The sequence below is a fragment of the Anomalospiza imberbis genome, chromosome 10 (assembly GCF_031753505.1).
Source record: "Anomalospiza imberbis isolate Cuckoo-Finch-1a 21T00152 chromosome 10, ASM3175350v1, whole genome shotgun sequence".
Taxonomy (NCBI): Eukaryota; Metazoa; Chordata; class Aves; order Passeriformes; family Viduidae; genus Anomalospiza; species Anomalospiza imberbis.
The window spans coordinates 10,828,359-10,842,870 of NC_089690.1; positions in this window are offsets into that span (position 1 = coordinate 10,828,359).

The window sequence follows — 14,512 nt, forward strand, 5'->3', positions numbered from 1 at the left end:
TAGCAGCAATACTCATGTCAGCACTTGTCTGTCCTTGCAATTGTGCATTTATAAATTTTTGCTTTAATTTTCAAATAGCCCATCTAGCAAAGGAGGGGATGGCACAGGGCAGATGCAATGGGACCTGCTCTTCCTTATGTGAAGTTGCAAAGGATGTCAGGCTCACTTATCTGACCATTCTCCAATTGGAACAGGCTGCTGCCACCTTCCAGGCTGGTCCTGCACTTTGGCACATCTTCACAGCATGCAACAGAGTGGCTTTCAAGCCAGTTCAGCTGAAGTTGTGATTTGTGTAAGGTTTGTGAAATGTACTCTTATAAAGGGTGGATGTTGTTCATTAGGTGTTGATGCCTTAATTTCTGCCCATAGACAGAAGTTTTTGTGCCTACGAATTACAGGTAGTGCCCATGCAACTGTCACTGAGACACTTTGGAACACAGGAGTTTTTGAGATTTTCTCTGTTGGCAAATAGTGGGGAATCAGGATACATAAAAATACGTGCTTGTAGCCCACAAGTTCACTGACAAATTAATTTATTTTGAGACCTCAGAATATTCCCTCCGTCCCCAAAAATTTAAACTTGAAGTATTAATTTCTTCTTTAGAGAATGAGCCTTGTGATCAGCAAACCCAGTGTCCAAGAGTATTTTCACTAAAAGACAATACCCAAATAATCATTTAGCAATAAAAGCAAACTAATTTGCCATTACAACTTCTAAATATCTTTGGAAAATAACTTTCAGAACTACAGTTGTGTAACTATGATTCTCTGGGAATGTTCATCTGAAAAGGACCAAAGTGCTCCTCAGGCCTTGCATAGAGCCTAGCATTCAGGTCCTGTATTTACTGTTTTGAAAATTGCTACTGTTTGGGAGCAAAATTTCATAAAAGCCCTTGAAATAATTTTAAAAACTGAATGTATTTTACATTTGAAAATGTTAAGGCTATTAGTTAAGGCTTCTAAGTAACACTGACACTATCACAGCTGTTAATTTCAAGTCCATTTAGTTGTTGCCTTGGAACTCTTTACAATACAAGCCAGCTTGGTTAATGAGTGCAGTTCTGTGTTATTAGTTACCCAAAATCAGCTGGAAAAGGCGCTGGCTTTTATTTCTGAAATGGAACTGAATATGCTCGATCTCCAGTGATGGGAATGAAGAATCATTCTGTCAATTCCCTTCCTGCCAGCTGATGCTAGGGTCAGAGAAGTAGGTCACACCTTTCTGGTTTTGAGATGGAGCAATACTTATTTTAGACCAATTTGCTCTGAGCACAGAGCTCATCTGCTGGGTTGAACCAGGGCATTGTTGCTTTCTCTAGTGCATTGTTCTGTTCTCCCGCTAATTATCTCCAAATGTTTCTTATGCCTGGAACACAGTAGTAGTGATGAATAATGGGCTCTCTTCTCTTAACCCTTTGACCTGTAATTTGGCTTTCCACTCCCACCTAGATGCTTTCACTTTACTGCCTCCACCAGCACTGTGTTAGTCTGACACCTGCCTGTATCAGATTTGCTGCCCTGTAACTTCCTCTCTTCAGTTCTGCAAATTGGGTAGGAGAGTGGTCTTGGTTCCAGCATTTACTGTCAGGATCATGGTGCTTGCTTTATGTGTGTCAGTGTGGATAAAGGGACATCTCACATGCTTGAGGCCCTGGGAAGGGGAACAGCCACAGTCACTCCAGACCTTCTGCTTTGGAGATGACCAGCCCAGAAAAGCTGTTCAAACTGTTGATTTGTAGGACTTGTTGCAAGCTGATTCTAAGAGAGGGGGTTTAATTGCTGATCACTTTGGGTAAACAGTAGTGCCCCTCAGATGGGGTTTCCTTATAAAGGTAGATAGATCACATGTGAGCAGATATGTGAGAATTGAAGCCTGAAGAAAGTGAGGAGTGACATCTGTGGGCTCCTACAGGTGACTGAGGCTAGTGGGAAGAAGGAGAGGGGAGACTTGCTGCAGATGAGTCATGGAGGCAGTGCTTGAAGGAAATTGGACTAGGGCATATCCCATCCTACAAAATAGTACAATGTCCAAACACATTGTCATTATACTCCTTTACACCTCAAATCCTTTTGCTTCAAATTGGTGGTGGTTTTTTTTCCAGTTTAGAAAACTGAGCCATCAGCCTAGCATGTGGAACTATTGAAGGCAGGTGTAGTCCCCTTGGGAGGGGACATCTGGGGGCCTGGCAGGTGTAGTCCCCTGGGCCAGCACTCCCATTTCACTACAGAGGGCAACTGCGCCCCGGCTGGTGCAGTGTGCCATGTCTGCGCCGTCTCCCAGAGTGCTTCCTCAGATCACTGGCAACACCTTTCAGCCTTGACAAAACACTCAGAAGCATCTGCAAGCCTTTCCTCCACAGAAGAGCATGAACACTGAGTGCTGTGAGCTTCTGCTCTCTGCCTGCCTCGGTCCCGCACCTTCCCATGCTGTTTCCACAGAGAAATGCCTCAGAGTAACTGCAAAGGCCAATGCACTGTCATCACATTTGGCTTGTTTCATAACTGTCCAGTCTCATAAAGCACTGGCATTTGGTAAGGTTGGAAGCAGATCACAGTTGGAATAGCACTGCTCCATGTCTCTGGTGAGAAAGGCTGAGCTTTTGTTTATGTTGGTGTTGTCTGCCCTGCAGCTCACAAGGGCTGGGCTGAGGCTGGTGATGCTTCAATGCTATGATGCTTTTGGAAGCCTCTCTGAAGGCTTCAAAATGTTGAAATTGGCCCATACCTCTTTTCCATTGCTCTCACATATCAGTTCTCATCCAAGTCTCTTCTCAGCTGGTACCACAGCCCAGGAGCCAGTACTCAGCTCGGGTACAGAATGGCCTGTCTGTTAATCCTGGACAGCTTGGTGTAGAGAAGAGTTTCTTTAGGCTCAAGGCTTTTTCTTTGTAGAGACAGGTAATGACTGGGCAAGAGAAGCTGGCCTGTTAGCTGAAGGCCATGTGACAGTCCTTGGAACTGCTGTCACTGTTGCGTCCACACAGTCTATGAAGTGAGTTTGCCAAGGGGGGAGTCAGTCCCTACAGCTGAAAGACAATTCTGTGACAAGAACCTTGATATTTGTAGACTGTAATTACACAGAGACCATGCTGCTAATCTAATCTCACCTTCTGCCTCATTCAGACGAGACCAGTACCTGTAATGTCTGCATCAAGGCTAATAATTCACTGTTAAGCTACAGCACATGTTTTAGGATGACAGCAAATCTTGTTTTAAGAGCTCTAAGGGTGGAGAATAAAACTCTCCCCTACATAATTTGTTCAAGTGATTAACTACTGGCGTTATTGCGAGCTTTAATTTTTAAATATTCATATAATTTCCAGTTTGATTTTTTCCAGATTTTACTTTCAGCTTCTGGATCTGGATATAGTTGTGTTTATTAGATTTTTGAAATCCTTTAGCATCTCTCACAGTCCCCTGCTGAGAAATGTTAATAGAGTTAGATCAAATCACCTCCAAACCTTCCCTTCAGTAAACCAAATAGGGAGATGGAAAGGCTTCAGCAGCCTGATCTTTCTCGCTCACTGTAACATCTGGAATTGAATGATGTGTGAGGCTGAATCAATCATCTGTTCAGAGCAACCTCTGACCACCTATTTGATGACGCTTAAATGCATCCCACGGAAAGCACTACTTCTTGTGGCTGTTTTCTAGACCAAAACCATCTGTGAATATTTTCCACTGCCTAACCCGACGAACCAAAGCCCGGAGCCGAGGGCAGGCGGTACCTGCCGGGAGCTGGGGCTGCGGGGGAGGTGCGGCACCGCCGGGACCGGGGCGCACCGGGCAGCCGCGGCTCCTGCCTCGGGAAACACAACCTGACCATTTCTTACCAGTTTATCGCAATCCACTTGCGGCTTCCAGTTTTCTGTCGCTTATTTGCGATTGCCCTCTAGTGGAAATAGGATGGCCGGTGGCCTGGCTTCCCAAGCGCTGTTTTCTCCCATGTCTTATTGCTCTGGGGCTATCTTCTTGGTTATATGAAGTTGCAATATTGTTTACATGGATTTTAACATATAGCTTTGCTATTCGGTTTTATTCTATGCAGGAAACAAATATCTGGTCTCTGCAATTGATAACTAATGTGGTGCTGTGTCTGGGAGTAGAACAGACTTCCCTGCTCATCAGTGTGCTTTACAAGGGAAACTGCAGAAGATGTTCTCATTTCAGGCTTAGAATAATTCCATCGTGCAGAGTCAGGATTCTGAAGTTAACTTTGTGTATGCTGCCAGCACTCACCGGCCTGGTACAAGGAGTGATTTTCTCTGGAAGCAGAAATACTGCCTTTTTACTATTTGTGTTTCTATCTGAAGTTCTTGCTTTTATTAAAAAGAGTGAACTATTTAAAGCACCCTCTTTCCAATCAATCATTTCACTTTGTCAGACAAGCCAAATCATTTATTGAACGATTTTGGCTAATCAAAGTCTTCTTATAGAGATCCTAGAAGATGGTTTATTAATGAGACCTAGATTTTTTCCCTGGTTGTAATGCAGGGAGATCTTAATAAGCAATGAATTGCTGTGTCTGCAATCACTTTTGAGAGGCTTAAAAGGAAAACAATAATACTATGACTAATATGATTGCTCTCCCTACACTGCCATCCGGCGGATGCAAAATTCATTTCCTTTTGTAAATGCGAAGGGAAATTCTCCTACTGATACACAGCTTGCAAACTTGGACCAAGCTGATTCTCACTTGTAACACCATTTCCAGACCAGTGAGGAAAATGTTGATTATTCTTTAATTTTAGTTGTTTCATATTAGAATATTTCCAGTCTCTCATCTACAAAAAAATCTCTATCTTGTAATGGAAACCTGTCTGGATCTTGAAAAAGGGCTCTGAAAGCTTCTCAGATTCTCTGCTTTCAGTATCTGGCATGGAGAGCCCATGTTTTGGTTTCCTGGTTTTGGAAAAAAGGTTGAGCTGTGATGTTGATTTTCAGATAATCAGTGTGTGGGCTATTAATAACAGAGCCTAGGGTCAGATGCAGAGCTGCATTTTTGGTTTGGGGACAAGGATTAACTCTTTACTTTTTCCTTCCAGGGTTGAAGACTGAAATAATTAAAAGCAATGTGTGGTGCTCACAACCTTGTACCTGCTGATCTCACAAGTGGGACCTCACAATGAGATGCTTCCCAGTGCAGCAAAACTCACCACCACTGACTGTGCTGGAAACTTCACTGTTCCAGAGGAATCCGGAGAAGTGAGTACTGGGAATGGATGGAGGCAATGTGAAAGTCTGAGTCCTTCAGCTGACACACAGCTGTTAGGGCTCTGTCATTGCCTGCATCTCTCTTGGTTTCTGGATCCTACATAAATCAATGCAACAGCTGCAGCAATAAGATTTCCTATGCTTCTCTGCAGGAGGGCTGTGGAAGTGGGGCAGAATACCCACTTTTGGCTGCTGCAGGTGAGCCAGGAAATCACCAGGAAGTGGCATCCATCCCCTGGAGACACCACAGCCCATGCTAGTCATGATACTAGTCCTTACGTGGGAGCTTTGGGCTTTTATTCAGAGCCCATCAGCTCTCCAAAGGGATTCTGTAGCGTGGGGTATTTGGGGCCAGGAAGATCCCAGTGTGGAGGTGGAAAGTCCTGCTGCCTCACAGTGCTGCCAGTGTGTTCCAGTCCTGAGTCATTCCCTTGCCTGTTTGCTTTTGGTATTTATTTATTTACCACCAAGGTGTCGGCCCAGAGCAGGCTGACTGTGCCGAACTCCTTCGGTGGCCTGGTGGCTGCTGCCAGCTCTGTCCAAGTCCTGCAGTGCTGGGAGTGTTTCACCCAAAGGCAAGGGGGAGACAATCATGTTCCTGTGAGAGCAACGCCACCATGAGCTCCCATCAGAAGCATGCTCGGCTCTAGGTAAGGAGTGCAGCAGCACAGGGTAAACTACTTGCAGCCTCACCACAGAGCCTCTGGCTCCCAGATCTGCTCCATGAACTGGCTGGAGGGGTAGAAAGAGGTTAAGAGGCATATTCTTTGCTGTAATTATATCCTGTTGCTAGAGATATTGTGCTCTGCCTAAAGAAATCATCATAATGCAGCCTCCCGGAGAAGGTAATTACTGTGCATCTTATGAATGGCTGCATGTGAATGTCTGCTCAAGCTGCTGTCAGCAGCAAGTTTCAACACATCTTACATACCAGGCATTTTACAGCCTTAGTTTTATTTGTTTTCATCACCCCTTGCCTTGTGCTTTAGTTTTCATTAATGGATCTGGGTGGTTTTTTTGTTTGTATTGGTTTTCTTTTTCTCTCTTTTTTTCTCCCTTTTTTTTTTATTTTTTAAAGAGACCAGAGTTCATGTCTTTGATGGAGCATTTGGGTGGTGGCCATAGCTCTTATTTGATGCATTTCTATTGCTCTGTGGTGGCTTGAGGGGGACCATCTGGAAGATGTTGCTTCCGAGCCATTCCCATATGGTAGGATCTGAGTGGGCCCTGGTTGCCTACTCTGATCCCAGATAAAATGGCCTATGCTACTGTTGACAAAACTTGGTGTCACACTACCTCTAGCATAACGGCACAGATTTAAGCCCACAAGACAACTTATTTTTCCTCTTGTGCTTTCTTAGCTTCTCTCTCTCATATTGAAAAAGGGTTGGTGAAGGATGTCAGACCCTTGAGCTTTCCAAAACTAATCAACTGCCTGCCTTGGTCGGCAACCAGTGCACGTGTCACTGTGTGGTGGCTAAAGTTTTAGAGGCTCACAGCCTGATCATTCTGTGCATGGGGATTGCCATGTCTTCAGACCCTCATCCTTTGGCTTTGCAGGGACATTTGAGCTAAAGAGAAGGGGCAGTACCAAAGAGCCCTGGTTTGTCACAGTAGGAGTGACACAGCTACTTTTTCTTTCTCAAAGGTCACTCATGCTTGCCTTTCCCCAGCAGTGTGTAATTTGCCTTCAGTGTTGTGTGTGTAGGGCCACTGTCTGTGACCATGGCATCCTGCATTGCTGTACAACATCTCATGGACAGCTCAAGGGAGGATTTGAAACTACTCCTTAAATTTCCTCTTTGTGAAAATGGCTGAAGCTTACTCTTGCAATGATGAAACTAAATTACCATAGTACCCTTGCTGATTTATTGTGTTTGTGGCCAGTCTTCTGTGCATGCTGGGCATCTGCTATGTTGCATCCTGAGGTGCTTCCATCCTGATGCTGTGTCCATCCCCCTCTGTGATCCTTGGTGAAGCCTGAAAGGCAGCCTGGCTGCTGGAGGACGGAAGGTGCTATAATAAATGTGAGCTGATAATGTTGTTATTAAAAATAACTGGAGCTAAATTATAAAGAAAAAAAATCAAGCTTATTCAGTCCTAGCCCAAGGGGGAAGTGGACATGAAGGATTGGGCAATCCTTCTGTAATTTCTTTCTTTAGACTATATTTAAACCACATCGAGAGCCAGATTCTCAGCTGGTGTCAATTGTTATTGACTTCAGTGGAGTGAAGCTGGTTTACACAAGTTGAGGCTGCTAAATGCCAGTATTTGGATGAAGTTGAGGCAGCTGGAATTACTTTTGCAGAAAACTGTAGTCTGACACTGGTTCCAAAGCTCTGATCCCTCCTGAGTGCTTGAGCCATCAGTACTCTGATTTAGCAGCTCTTTCAGGATGGGAATGGCTATGAAAAGACCTTTACCTGGCTCAAATTTTGCTCTAATCTTAGCTAGGTTCTGCAACTCTGTCATTATTATGTAGTCACTGCTTTAGGTGGGCTCCTCTGAAAAACTCTGCAAAACCTTTATTACTTGCTATTTTGCTGGCATCATCTCCTGTCTAGACACTCTAATTATGAGAACCAGGGAGCATACAGTGTGATGTGTAGATAAATCTGGATAACTCCAAGGCAACCGAGTGCTGCTTCCATCCCTTCCTGACTGCCCTCCGAAACAGTTTTGCCCATTTGTTTTCTGCTCCAGTATGAACATTAGCAAAGTGGGGACTGTACAGTGCCACCTGGGCAATATTCATTTGAATTTTGAATTCAGAAGCACATGTTCCAAGCCATAGGAATGGAGAGGCAAACCTCAAATTGCAGTGGGATCTGGCAACAGTGGGTTAGCCTTCCCTACTTCTGTTTTTCAGTATGCCTAAAAACTCTCTGGATTAAGTAAACAACCTCCCCCACCACCACTGTCAGCAGAATGCATTAAATCTGTAAGCTGATTTGAGTAATTTTTGTGTACTCATATCCACTCTAATTCCCTTCTTATCCATGGACTTGTTTTTTATTTATGCCAGCACAGACTGTATCCAAACTCGGCCTCTATCTATTTCAGCAATTTTTTTAATAAGAGCATTAAAAGCGACTGATTTAAAAAGAGACCATCAAATGATCAATACAATATAGAATATTGGAATGCACTTTATTGTTTCAGTTGCTGTCCACAGTATGTCACCTCTGGAAGTGTGTAATAAGAACTAAAAAAACCACTTTTTTCTATTGCCCTTCTTTAATATGTCATCTTTCCTGATTCCTTGCTGTAACTGGTAAGAATTGTCTGTAATACTTAGCAAGGCCCCTGGGATTCAGACTCTTTCTCAAGTCTCTGCACTTGGAGTGCCACACGGGTTTCCATGGGTCTCTGCAGGAGCTGGGGCATGTGAGAATAATCTGTTAGCTGCATTTTGACTCCAAATCAATGTGCTTTGAACTGATTATAGGGAGGGGTTTTTAATTTGCTTTTTGTTTTCTTGGTAGCAGCTTTTGAAAATCACCGTACTGGTCCATGAGAGAAGTGCCACCACGCAGCTCCTTTGCTCCAAGGGAGGCACTTTTTGCACTCCTGGCATGGGTGAGTGAATGCTCTGGGACATGCATTTAGGGTCCAGCTCTTTAAAGGCTGGATCAAAACACATCTTTTTATGAGTCCTGGTAATGGAAACATGCCATGAGCATGGATGACTTGAAAAAAATTGATCATAAAGAAGGTTAATGGGTGACTTGGATGAATCTCCTGACTTTGGACTCTGACAGGAGCTGTTAATTCCGAGCTGCACAGTGCTGCCTCTTTGGGAAAATTGCATAGGTTTAATTAGAATCTGTTTCCCAAGCAATGGAAAAGTCTATCTGGATGCTCTTCTTTGGTGTAAGCTTGGGGTTTCATCTGAATTCACCTAGGGCACATCAGAGTGTATCTTTATAAAGAGCTGAATTTGGTGGCAGATGTATTGAAAGAGTGAATCTCCAATCCTGAGCCCCTGAAGTCAAACTCCAGGTAAGATTTCTAGACCAGTCTATGTGGGGATGTCCTCAGTCTGCATTTAGCCAAATCTGAGACTCCAGATGGAGCTGTGGCTCTAGGACTTTTCCCAAAGGAGACTTGGGAAAAATCAGAGTCAAGGCCAAGCCAGCTCCAATCCTGTATGGAAGTGGGAGCTCATCTTTCCTGTCCCCAGACTTTATTCTCTCAGGCAGGTGATTTTTTTTTTTGTGTTGGGTTGTTGGACACTTGTTAATATCCCAGAATTTGGTGCATGCACATGAACCCAAGGAAAAAGAAATCTCCATGTGAGGGAAACACACTTCTTTCCTTTCTTTTCCCCCCCACCAATCACTGTATTACCATGTTGGTGTGAATGGGCACATGGACTTTGTACTGCAATGGCTTCCTGCACTAGATGCAACTCTCAACCAGCCCATAACAAGCTCTCTCATGCACCAGGGTGACACAGCCATGTCATCCTTTCTCCCTCCATTGATTTTTGGAATGGATCACCTTTGTGACCTTTTGCATTGCGCTGCTACTAAACCTGCAGCAATAGCAGGAAGCTGGCTGGCATTATTCTGTATGAGACCTGTAGGAAGAGTAGGTTTGTACTTCCTACACTGGTTTGAAGGTAAGGGTGCCAGGCTGGGTATGCACTGAACGTCCCACTAGGGTTATTTTACTCCTTTGCTCGCTGGGGGATGTTTCCACAGAACGAACTACGGCAGGCTTTGAACCAATTTGTAGTTCCTTTGTTTATGATGAAATTAGTTCACTTGTTTTAGGTAAACTCTCCATGAGATTGTTTACTTTGGCACAGGGATCCATGTGCTTTTGGAGATGCAAGGAATTTAGCTACTGGAAGCTTGTTTAGTTTAGTTTGTTGCATTTGCAAAACAGATGGTGGAGGGGAAAACGTATGTGTGGGGAGGTTTTAGGACAGGATTTGGTTAATATTTGCTGCCTCTGTAGTTTTATTTGTTGTTTTCTGGCTGAAGCAGGATGGGTTTCCATCGCAGGGAGAAGAAAGACAACACATAAGAACTGGTATGCATTTTACACACAGGGAGAAATAAATATAATTTGGAATTGAGCTGTCATTTTGTGGGCACCTTTGCCAAGGTGGAACTCCCAGTTTCTAGTCCTGGTGGAGTTACAGAAGGACCATAGGGGCCTTGTACATTGACTTAGCTCTGCTCTCTGGAGCCCCATGGGCCTCAGCAGACCTGTGAGGTATTGCTGTGCTGCTGCAGAGCAAAAGGAGGGAAATCTTCATGAGATGTGTGCCCCAGAGTTGGTGGGGGTGGGGTGAGACCATCCCCGTGACACCCCATGAGGCTGGGGTGTCCTTCCAGTTAGTGCATTTAGGTGCAACTCTCTGCTGAAGTGAGAAAGGGCAGTTGTCCTCAGTGGAAAACTGAAGCAGAGAGTAGAGGAGGCAGGACCTATTCAAAGTTCCACAGAGGGTGCCCGAAAGAGAATGAGGGTGGACCCCAGCTCTATTCAGCCAACTATTCGAGCCTTGTGTCAGGCGGATCCTTTTGGAACAGGCCAGAGTTTCCCTGTTCCAAGGGCCAAATCAGTGCCAAGTTGCAATGGATGCTTGTAAAGCTCTGCCATGTCCATCTGTGGTGGGTTATGCATGCTGGGTTGTAGGGCACTGGGAGAGGTGTCACTTTCCCCTGTACTTCCTAACTGAAAGGTTGTCTGTTCTTGTGGGCTCTGCCACTCTGCTTTATATTTTTGGGAGACTTGGCCAAAATCCTCTCAGACTTTCATGTCTTGTCTCTGGGTTTGTTATGGGGAGCAAGCAACTCCCTCTTTGCAAGATCCTCACAGGAATGATCTTGGAGCAATCAGCCCTAATCAAACTTGGCACTTGCTCAGGGGAGGATCATATTCCCTTGCATTCCTCCGTGGATATGGCAGGCAAAGAATCTGTCATCGTGTCTGATGACCTTGCCTGCAGTGCAGAGTGCCAAGAACGCCCCATGTTTTCTCAGGGTGGGGTGCTGTCCACCACCAATGGCCAGCAAAGCGTGATGATGGGGTGAGTGTGCGCTGGGATTGCTGGGGCGTTTGCTGGTGGGCTTGGTGGGGGAGGAGCCCACATGCCACCACCTGGTTATTTTGGGCAATGGACTGAGCTGCTGAGCTGGATCTTTCCCAGCTTCATCCAGTCTTCTGCCCCTACAGAAACATTTCTCAGACATTAATGCTTTGCCCATCTAGGTGTCATGTTTCTGAGACACCTCTGTGCTTCCCAGTATGAGCCCAGTACGTACGCTTTTGCCCTTCTTCAAATCTCGAAGCTGAAGGGCAGTGGTTAAGGTGCTTGAGCATTATGCAAGCCTCCACTGACAAGAAGGTGGGCTGTCTTGCAGGTCAAAGAGTTTTCTGTCTGCTTATTGACCTCTTTTTTACCAAGGTTAGATGGATATCAGTTACATTTGGACAGATGCTGCTGAGGCAAGTGGGGACTTTATTAGCAACCATTTAACCCTTGTCCCTTTTAGATTTTTATGAGCTTGAGAAGTCTTATATCCCTTCAATTTCCATATAAAGAAGTTGAGGCATAACAAGTTGCAGTTGGTTTGTCCCAAACAAGTCTAACTAGAAAAGTGCTTGAAATTCAAATTTCTTCTTAATTAGTCAGATCCTTGATAAGAATGTCCTTCTGTTTCTGGTAGTAGTGCCTGCTGGCATCTCTTTGAAGAAAGAGGACATCTTTCCTAAATGGGAATTACCAGGAGCATGCAGTCTTTCTTCTCCTACTGTGCCCAAAATAAACAAAGAGATGGTTGGAGCAGGAACAAACCATTGTCATGGATGAACCAGCTATGGAAAATAACAAAAGTCAATGTCTTCCTTGAGCAAGATGACTCCTGCCATATGTGCTGTCGCATCTCAGTGCCCGTTTGCAGGGTGTGCCTGCAAGGTGAAGTGTAGCCTCCAGGCATCACCTCGGAGCAGTGGTCTCCAGGATAGGCTGGATTTTGCCTGGCTTTGTGTATAAATGTGTTTGCCAATACCTGCACAAAGCAAAGGCAGAGCAGACCTGAAGAGCAGCATTGGGTACTTGTTTGACCATGGCAGGGTGCATGGCCAGGTGAAGGTGTGAACAGCAGCAGCACTGAAGGTGAAAAGGATGCTGGCAAGGTTTTCTACTGGGCTCCAGCCCTGTGTATCTTTATTCTTCTCCCATCCTATGCTAGAGCCCAATCTTTCTAACAGTTGTCCACCTGGATCAATTACAGATTATGCTCTGCAGCCAACTGTGGGAAACACAGATGTATGGCACCATGCAGCATGTCCAGGGATGATGGTCTGGCCTGCTCAGTGGTCTTGCCTGGAGTCCCATGCTCTTCCCAAACTCTATTTGTAATGCAAGTAAATCGTAAAGGTACACCAGTATGTCTGCATTTTCCTGCCTCTTTGTGGGCTTTTCAATGAAAGACAAAATAGTTGGTCCTTGGCGTTATGGATTTACGGTTTCCCTCTTGAAATTTTAAGATGTCAATCAAAGGCCTGTGTTGGTAGACACTACACAAACAGCTAAGAAAGAGACCATCCCTGTCTTTAGGAGTAGAAACCATATAAAAGGCCAAAGCAGGATAGCTCGTGGGTGGAGTAGAGCTGAAAGGAGAAAGCGACGGTGCAGTGGAAGGGTGTAGTGGAAAATCAGGAATTGCACCTTGCAACTAGTCTAACCGGGACCCTAGGGGAGAAGGTTTCCAGGTGTTGTGAAAGCAGCTTTGCACACCTTTATGGGGAGGTGTTTGGCAAAGAGCTGATTCTCAAACTCTGGTGCATGACCTCTCACTTAACCACTGATTAGTGAGTGCTGCAGGACACCACCACTGCAGTTCATGGGAAGAGACAGTTAGAAAGGGAGTAAGAGGTAGTCTATAGTAAAGGAGATAATTTCAGGAATCCATGAGATGTCCTTGCCTTGGCTGGCCTTTTCAGACCTTGTGCACTCTCTGGCCGGCCTGCCCTTTTGGCTACAGTGCCTGTTGTGGTACCACTGCAAAACCAGTGGTGTGTACACTTGGGGGATTCCTGTGGTAGGACAGCACAGGGCAAGATTTTTATTGGGAATGGTAGGGGTGAGGAGGACAAATTCACCAGGGATGGTAGGTTGGTAAGAGAAGGGCTGTGGGTCCTGCACAGATTGAAGTTGAAAACTACTTTGTCATCTGGTTGTGCAAGAGTGTCTGAGGCAGAGGGGAGTGTGTGATGGGCAGGAAGGAGGGGTGCCTGCATAAGGAAGTACCTGCAGCAGCTGTTGCAATTGTTTTAATAAAGGAATGTTTCCCTGAATTTCTTTTTTGGCACCTGAGGGCCCTTCCCAGGATGCCCTTGCTGCAGTTGCTGTTTGATTTCCAGGGCAAATGCAGTACACACACACAGAGCCCCATCTTGTTCCCATCAGCACATGGCTCCTCTTCCTTTTGCTAACAGGGGAGATGCGGGGGTTAGAGTAATGACAGAGCTGATTATAATTAATATTTTTTCTATGTCTGAAGAGTGAAAGTCCTGCCCAAGTCCCCCAGCTGATCTCAAGCCAACGTGCTAAATCCCTGTAGGGGTGTGTTTTATTACTGACGCTCTGCATGTCGAGGCTGGTCGCAGGGTCTGATGCTGTGCGTGTGGAATTTTTGTGGCTATTTTCTATTGTGCCAATGAAAAGAAGGATCCCATCCGTATAATAAAAAGGAAACTTGAAGGTTTCCACGCCTACATGGAGGTGAATGCTTGCAGCATTAGTGTTTTTAGTAAGCATTTTACCTTTGCATGACTTTTCTGTATGATCGCACTGCAAACAATAAAGCAAATGTTACTGGGGTTGGAATATGATGGGATTCTCAGTGGCCCTTCCACAAAAAGGTTTTGGCTACTCCTTGGTTAGGCTGGTCTGTAGCTGGCTTTTTTATAGCCTCGTAATTCTTCACTGGGCAGCGTGTGCTGGGTTTGATTCATCCCTGACTGTTCCTCTTTCAGGAACAGGGCTCTGCCAGAATGATGGGGACAGGGAGGCAGTGATGGCTTCCTGATCCTCTCTTGACCAGCTGGGTGATCTCAAACAGGTCGTTTTCTCCTCAGGACTGGTTTTACTAGGTGTCTGAGGTCACACACAGATTGGAGGCTGAGCTGGGTATGGAAGTTGCCCTTAGCCAGGCTCTCTACACAGTGTAGTCATAGTGAGGGAGCTGCCCTTCCCAAATCAGTCCAAAGCCACATCCTGCAAGTACTGATCACTTCAGGAGGCTGAATGGAACCCTCAGTACACACCAAATAGACA